A 6,757-nucleotide genomic window follows, 5' to 3' on the forward strand; every position below is an offset into this window, starting at 1 on the left:
AACTGAATAATGCCTGGGTTAAATTTTACTGAAAAAGAGAAAGTAAAAAAAGTTTAAATAAAAAAAAATCTAGAAGTATATGTGAACCACAACATAATCTATCAAAACTTTTGGAACATATCAAAATTACAGTTCAAAGATTATTTTATAACAATAAAATAACATACCATAAATAAAAATCAATTTAATAAATCAATATAAAATCCTCCAATTTTAGTAATTAGAAATGGAAGAGAAAATTACCCAAAATTTTCAGAAGAAAGGAAATGATAAAGATTAGAACAAAACTTAATGAAACAGGGAAATAGTGATGAGAATAAACAAGAACTTGATCCTTCAAAAAATTTAAATACTGGACAAATCATACCTAATTTAACAAAAGAATATAAATAGACATTGCAAATAACATGAATAAGAAAAGAAATAGACTATATCACAACAGAACCAACAAAACCAAAACCATTAATGCCAGTAATATATGGAACTGTATTCCAATAAATTAGAAATATATAAAATAAATTCACAAATTTAGAAATGCATGGTATACCTATACTAAAAGAATAAAATAGAAATTAAAAAAATTTGAACTGATGCATAAGAAAAGAAGAATTGAGGTCATAAAACAACTGCTAACATTAACAACAACAACAAAAAATTCTGTCTAACATGACTTTGCTGAAAAATTCTACCAAATATTCAGAGAACAACTTGACACCAGTTCTACTCAAACTGTTACAGAACATAAAAAAGGCATGAAACATTCCCAAACTCATGTTACGAAGCATAACTCTGAAATCAAGGCAATATAAAGAAAAATAAAATTACAGCCTAACACACCTTATGAATCTCAGTAACGTACATCATGAAGATGATACAACCTTGCTTGCTGAAAGTGAGGAGGACTTGAAGCACTTATTGTAGAGGATCAAGGAATGTAGCCTTCAGTATGGATTGTGTCTCAATGTCAAGAAAACAAAGATTCTTACCAATGGACCAATAGGCAACATCATGATGGATAGAGAAGAGATTAAAACTATCAACAGTTTCATCTTGCTTGGATCCACAATTAACAACTTTGGAATGAGCAGTCAGGAAACAAGGACATGAATTGCACAGGAAAAAAATCTGCAGTTAGAGGCCTTTCCAAATTATTGAGATACTTCAACTGGGATGTCAGTTTGCAAATGCACTAAGGTACATCTGATTTAGGTCATAGTCTTTCCAATTACTCGCTATACACCTGAGTGCTGGACAATGAATAAGGATGACAGGGAAAAAAATTGACACCTTTTAGCTGGGGTGTTGGAGAACAGCACTGAACATCCCAGGGATGGCTAAAAGAACAAAGAGATATGTCTTGGAGAGGTTGCAACCAGAGTACTCTTTGGAGGCAAAAATGATGAGGCTTCATCTCACAGACTTTGAGCATGTTGCTAGGAGGAGCTATTCTTGGAGAATGACATAATGTTGGAAAGGGTGGAGGGTCTACGAAGGAGAGGAAGACCCTCAACCAGATGGATTGACATGGTGACTGCAGCAATGGGGTCTTATGTATCAGGAAGTGTGAGGATGGTGCAGGATAAAACAGGGTTCAGATCTTTTGTTCATAGGTCACTATGAGTCATGCTCTATTTGATGGCAAATAACAGCAACACCTCATGAGTAAGATGAAAAATTTTCAACAGGTTCTGACCAATAAAATAAGTCCAGAGTGAAGGCTACATAGTGGAGTGGACTTGGGGGGGGGCGGGGAGGATTGCATAACAATGAAAGAGTTTTTCTTTCTTTTCAAGGGGAAGAGTGAATTGTGGGGGAATGGGTGAGTAGGAAGAAAAGTGTAATAATGAATGACTGGAAACCCTAAGTCTCTGTAAACTTTCATTAAAATTAATTAAAAAATACAAAATCAAAGAAAAAATAAGATATCATATCTAAATGAGACTCATACCACATCTGAAAGAGTATTTCAACATTAGAAAAATAGAACAGCTCACTGAAGAAAGGAACAATGGAAAATAACCACATTACTATATCAAATGATACAGAAAGACATTTATTTGATTAAATCTAATTTCCAATTCTGATTAAAAATTTCATCAAAAGAGAAAAGGAAGAAAAAGTCTTCAAAATGAATAAAAACATATGCAAAATCAATGACCAACGTCATTCACAACAGAAGGAAACAGAAAGCATCCTCTTTATCAAAGAGAAGCAGACAAGGATGCCCTTTGTCACCATTCATACTCAATACTGGATTGAGGCCCTATCTAGAACAAAAGACAAGAAAAGAAAATTTAAAAAAATCTAAATTGGAAAACAATAAAATGTATCACTTTCTTTGCATTTAATGTAATTTTATAAATAGAAAATCCCAGAGAAGCAGCAATAGCAACAATAATGACAAGAAAACCTAATCAAACTAATGCAAAGATTCAACAAGGAGGCAGAGTTCAAGATGAACTACAAAATTCGGTCAAATATCTTTATAACAACAAAAAGAACTCTGAAAATGAAATCAAGAGAACAGTGTCATTTAGCTACCAAACAAATAAAATCATTAGAAATAAATGTCATTAGAGATTTGTAAAGTAATAGTAAAATCAAAGATATTATATAAAACAATTATGAACCATTGCTGCGGTAAACTAAAAGAGACTTACAGAGATGAGAGAGCATGCCATCATTATGAATACTTAGAATTAAAATTGTGAAAATGTCAGTACTACACAAAATGATCTATTGTTGTGGCTGTTGTTAGGTTCCATTGAGTGCAGTACATCTCTTAGTGATCCTATGAACCACTCGCATGATCCTTGTCCTGTCCTATGCCATGCTTATAATTTCTGCCACACTTGAACCCATTATTGCAGTCACTGTATTGATCCATCTAGTTTGAGGGTCTTAGTCTCTTTCTCTGACTCTCCACCTTGAAAAATTTGATATCCCTTTTCAATGAATAGCTACTTCTAACAACATGTCTAGAGTTTGTCAGACAAGGCTTTGTTATCTTTGCCTCCAAGAAGGCTCACTTTCTCCAAGACTTAATGATTTGTTATTTTTTTGGTCAGGGTTTTTTTTTTTTTGTTTGTTTGTTGGTGGTGGTTTTTTCATTTGTTTGTTTGTTTTAATTTTTTTTTTTCAGTCCATGGGATATTCTGCATATCTTATCCAACACTGAAGCCCAAAAGTACCAAATCTTTTTTTTTCTCATTTAGGTTGTTTATTTTTCATTTCAATGAACATCTACAGAGATTTTGGGATTCCATTCATTGTTGCACCCTTCTCCCCGCACAAACCCCTCCCCCTCCCCCCCATTTTCTCCTCTCCTTGAAAAGCAAAAGAAAAACTCCCTCATCTTCTTTTATCACCTTTATTGATTGTCCAGCTCTCAGATGCATAGGAAGTGACTGAAAAGACCATAGCCTGAAACAAGTACACCTTGATCATTAAACTGATGTGATAGCTTCTCAGTAATTTGGAGAGGTCCCTGACTGCAGACTTCCCAAATGAAATAAGTTTCTTGATCTCCTGATGGCTAGTACCAAAGGTGTTGATTGTAAGATGAAATTTTTGATGATTTCAGTCTTTTCTCATTCTATCATAGTGATGTCTTTAGGTGCAGTAGTGAGAGTTTTTATTTTCTTGGTGTTGAAATGTAAACCATATTGAAGGCTGTATTCTTTGATCTTCTGTAGCAAGCCTTTCATTTGCATAGCATAGGTTGCTGATGAGTCTTTCTCTGATCCTGATATACATTCTTCATAGAATCCAGCTCTCAAATGATTTGCTCAGAATATAGACTGAATAGTTATAAAGAAAGGATACGACCATGACACCTAACCTTTCTCAATTTTAAACCAGTTACTTTTTGATCATATTTATTTGATCTGCTTAAACAACAGCTTCTAATTCTAGGTATAGGTTTCCCATGAACACAAGTATTCTGGGATTTTCATTCTTTTCAAAGTTAACCAAAATGTGTTGTGATTCAAACAGTCAAATGTGTTTTAGTCAAGAAAGTGCAAATAGGCGTTCTTTTGGTATTATTTACTTAGCAACAATTTCTCTGGTCCCAAAGTCTCTTCTATTTTCAGCTTGAATTTCTGGAATTTCTCTGTCAATGTACTGCCCTAGCTATTTTTGGGTGATCTTCAGCAATATTTTGCTTGAATGTGATATTGATGATATTGTTTGATAATTTACAGATATTGTTAGATCAGCAGGAGTGGCATCCACTTCCTAAACAACATGCCTCCAGAAGGCTTCAGGCCTTTTGTTCATACGGTTGCTATGAGTCTTACTCAGCTCGAAGGCAAACAACAACAGTGGTAATAACCTGCACTGCCATCCCAAAGACATATAGTTCAAATCCATGTGTTGTTCCGTAGGAGAAAGATGCCAATATCCTCTTGTGTCATTTACTGTCTCTGAAAACTTACTGGAGTGTCAGCTATGAATTGGTTCCTATAATGATCTATAATTATGTAAACCTAGCTCAGATTGCATCAATGTGTTTCACAAGATGGGAAAACTAATTACTATTTTACATGAAAAATAAACTTTAGAGAAGGAAAATATTACTGAAGAACAAAGTAGGATGTCTTACAACCCCTTATTTGAAGAACTATTATCTAGATACAGTAGTCAAAATAGCTTGGTACAAGGACAGATACATAAATTAATGGATCAGAATTGAAAAACCAGAAGTATTTCTATCAACTCATAGGCAACTGATCTTAGACAAGTGACTCCAAATCGTTAAATGGAGAAAAAGAAAATCTCTAACAAATGGTATTGGTGAAACTGGTTATTCATTTGCAGGAAAATGAAATAAGATTTGCAGCTCACATCCAATTTTTTTAAAAAAGTAAAGTTTATTGAAACACCCATATGTTTTTGTTGTTTTATTTTGTGTGCTGTTGAGTCAGAATTAACTCATAGATGACCTTTCAGTGAGTTTTCAGGGAGGATACGGCCCCATCTTCTGCAGAATATCTGGTAGATTCAAACCACATATCTTTGCGACTGCAGCACAGCTTCTTACCAGTTGGTCACTAGAGTTCACTATCATAAAGTTTATCCAAGTAAACAGGGATAAACTTAGAAGCCTCAAGTTATGGTATCAATAAAACTATTGATAATAATGAAAAATGTTTAAACAGTGGAAGAAAATTAGACAAATTCAACCTTCTAAAGAAAAAATTAAAAGCATCAAAATCTTGCTTTAAAGTATCAGAAAGAGAAACTATAGATCAGGAGTTTGCAATTGCATATCAAACAAGGGACAAATCTCTAAAATTTCTAGAAAAACCTGAACTCCTAAAGAATAATAAGATAAACAATCCAGTTGTAATATTGTAGAAGACATGAACAGATATTTTACCTAAGACATATAGGCATTCAAGAAACACATAAAACATTCTCTCAATCATTTGCCACTCTTTCTCTCAATTTCTCGCTCTGTCTCACTATATCTCTCTATCTCTCTTTCTGTTTCCTTCTCTATCTTTCTCTTTCTCATAGTCATCAAATCAGTTCTCCTGTAGGTTTCCAAAGCTGTAAATCACACAAAGGGTCTGTTCCTCTTTCACAGATTGTGACTGGTGAATTGGAATTAACAGAGAAGCATGGTCTTTTGGTTAGCAGTGTTAATCTCTACAGTCTATGTCACTAGATCTCCCTCAGATACTACCAAAAGAATGAAAATTAAAACAGCATTGAGATATAATCTCAACCCAGGAATAACATAACAGCAAAATTCAATAAGTAAATGGTACACACACAAAGAAATAGGTTGTAACATTAAAGAAGAGTGAAAAAGTGTTAAACACCACATAATAGGGATAAGCTTGAAAGACATTTGTTGTTGTTTGTTGTTATGTGCCATGAAGTCACCCGAGACTGATAGTGACCCTATGTACAATAGCTCTGAAAGCTGCCCTATCCTAAGCTAGTCTCATTGTGTTCAACATCAGGAGAAATTAGTCCTTGCAAAAAAACATCATATTTGGAAGAGAAGACTGAAAGTGAAATAGAGGAAGACCCTGTAGCAGGAGATGGATTTATACAATGACTTCAACAATTGAGCAAGGAGAAGATTGTGAGGTTGGACAACATAGGGCAATATTTCAATCTGTTGTTTATTCTGTTGCCATAATTCATAGTCAACTCCATAATACCTAACAACAACAATAACAAAACCCTCAAAATGTAGCAAGGAAAAGGATAGAAAGATTAATAGGAACAAGAATTACAGGAGAAGATAAGAAAAGTTTTGATTCATGGGCAGTGATCAACTTGTTTGGTTGGACCATCAGGGTTTTGGAAGGAATTTTATTGAAAAATTATGACATGAAGACATGAGGAAGAGATAAGTGGATACATTTCTATGAACAGGGCAAAGAAGTGAAAGGATTTGTGTCTCAGTGATTTTTATTGAAAGAGCGAATTCAGTTGAGGTGGAATTTAACAGTCAAGTGGACAAGATCACATGTTCTCTGACAATAAGTCATGCACTTTCTCTAGTCACTCCTGACACTGCCCAAAAACTCGTGGGAAAAATGTACATAGCAGCAGGGATGGAGGTCATGCATAGGCTCAGCAATATGATCTTCTACTCACCACGATAGGAGCGCAGAGAAGCCAAAGCACAGGGAAGAATTCAAGATAGTAAAGAGTTGAACAGAAGATTTCAAAAGGCAGCACGGGATGACAAAGCAAAATATTACAATGAAATGTGCAAGGAGTTGGAGTCAGA

Source organism: Elephantulus edwardii, unplaced genomic scaffold (assembly GCF_000299155.1).
Source record: "Elephantulus edwardii isolate Elephantulus edwardi_28Jun2011 unplaced genomic scaffold, EleEdw1.0 scaffold00120, whole genome shotgun sequence".
Lineage (NCBI taxonomy): Eukaryota > Metazoa > Chordata > Mammalia > Macroscelidea > Macroscelididae > Elephantulus > Elephantulus edwardii.